The sequence below is a fragment of the Gossypium arboreum genome, chromosome 10, assembly GCF_025698485.1.
Source record: "Gossypium arboreum isolate Shixiya-1 chromosome 10, ASM2569848v2, whole genome shotgun sequence".
Taxonomy (NCBI): Eukaryota; Viridiplantae; Streptophyta; class Magnoliopsida; order Malvales; family Malvaceae; genus Gossypium; species Gossypium arboreum.
The window spans coordinates 70,103,119-70,105,171 of record NC_069079.1 but is presented as its reverse complement, the minus strand read 5'-3'; the positions used below and the strand labels follow the sequence as shown (position 1 = coordinate 70,105,171).

The 2,053-nt window shown below is 34.6% G+C and overlaps 1 long non-coding RNA gene across 1 annotated transcript; it reads left to right on the top strand.

Moving 5' to 3' along the window:
• The first annotated feature begins 764 nt into the window (after positions 1-764).
• LOC128281688 (uncharacterized) lies at positions 765-1,850 on the top strand. The gene is made up of 2 exons (XR_008271945.1): positions 765-884; positions 1,701-1,850. It is a non-coding gene; the product is annotated as an uncharacterized LOC128281688 (long non-coding RNA).
• Positions 1,851-2,053: the final 203 nt, after the last annotated feature.

Genomic DNA, 2,053 nt, shown 5'->3' with positions numbered 1-2,053 from the left:
TTGGACCGGTAGCATATCGGCTAGCTTTACCACCGAATTAGAAAAGATTCATGATGTGTTTCACGTATCTATGTTACGTCGGTATCGTTCAGATCCTTCACATATAATTTCACCGATGAAATTGAACTGCGACCGATATGACTTTTGAAGAAGAACCGATTAAGATTTTAGTGGAGAAGTCAAACAACTAAGAAATAAAAGTGTTGCACTTGTGAAAGTGTTGTGGCAAAAGCATGGGGTAGAAGAGACTACATGGGAAACTCAAGAAACTATGAGAAACCAATACCCACACTGTTTATTTAAGATTTTCGAGGACGAAAATCTTTAAAAGGGGGAGAGTTGTAATATCCTAAATTAGGGCTTAATCGGAATAGTGGTTTCGTGACCACAAATCGAGATAGAAATAATTATTTTACAATGATTTTGATGTTTATGATATGATTGCATGATTGTGTGAAAATTTCGTGATGAAATTCTATGCCTAAAGTGCTTAAATTGAAAGTAGGGACTAAATCGAATAAGTTGCAAAACTTGCATTCTAGAAGTTTTAGTATGAAATTGTTTTGGAATATTAATGAGGAGGTCTTAAATAGCAATTTTACCAATTTTAAGTTCATGGACAAAATTAGGACATGGAAGGAATTTTGGAAAGTTTAGTAGTAAGGGTATTTTGGTCATTTAGTTATTAAAATGAATTAAAAACAAAATTAAAAGCCAATTTTGTCCATCTTCTTCATTAGGCCGAAATTTCAAGGGTTCTCCACAGCTAGGGTTTGTTTCAAGCTTCCAAGCTCCATAATCAAGAAAGACGTGGAATCGATCTCAATCGAGGAAAAGAAAAGATTGTGGACTAAATTGCAAAATCTTTGTATTTTGGTACCAAGGTAAGTTCATGTGTAAATAATGTAGCATAATTGTTATTTTAAGTTATTGATATTAATTATGTGTTATGCTGAATTTTATTATGAAATTTATGCTTTGTGGTTAATTTCAAATAATATGTAAATTATGTGAACTACTTGTTAAATATAATTGTTACCGAGTATTGATTTCGCATTCTACTAAGACGGCAAGGATAAGTGTTCGAGGAAAAGCCCGCTTGAACCTTAGGAATAGATTAGGATACAAGTGACATGTCACTAGGATGGTTGAGCATCCGAACTCGCTGAGTTGAGTCCGAGTTCACTTATGGATGCGAATGTCCGAACCCGCTTGAGTTGAGTCCGAGTTCGTGAGATGTAACTAGGCATCCGAACTCGTTGAGTTGAGTCCGAGTTCACTTATGGATGCGAACGCCTCGAGCTCGTTGAGTTGAGTCCGAGTTCGCTATGGGCGGGTTACATGATTGCTTGATTGAATATGTGGCACTTATGTGCAAGTTATCCATGTATCCGAATTATATTCGATGTGTTCAACGGGTAAAGTTCTACTCAAATGGAGGAAAATTTCGAGATGTAAAGAGACGTATTGGTAAGTGATATGAAATGGATATTTTGAACAGGTATGTATTTAACCCTCGGGTTGAGTATTGATACAACCACGATAAGGTAATAAGATGATGAAGAATGATTAAAAATGTGATATGTGTTTTAGTGATGTATGCTAATGTTGACTGGTATAACTGTTTGTTATGTTACTTATTATTTGCATATGAACTTACTAAGCATTTATGCTTACTCCTTCCTTCTTACTCATTGTAGTTTTGGACAAGCCAGCTCAGGAGTCGGGATAGGTCGAAGGCTCAGTCACACTATCCAGAAGATTTTTGGTAAATGGCTTGTAAATTTAAGTATGGCATGTATAGCAATATACCCATTTTGTGTAAATGATCTTATGGTATGGTTGTGAAATGGTTGAGGAAATGCTTGATAATGATAAATTATGAAAATGGTTAGTTTAGATTATGTTTGATGTTAAGGAAAGCTATTAAGATACTTAGTGCATAAAACTCATAAAAAGATGAAATTACCATAAATGAATACCGCAGCAATACTAACGCGAGTTTGAAAATTTACTAAAAATCATAGAAATTGAATTTGGTGGTGAAATACAT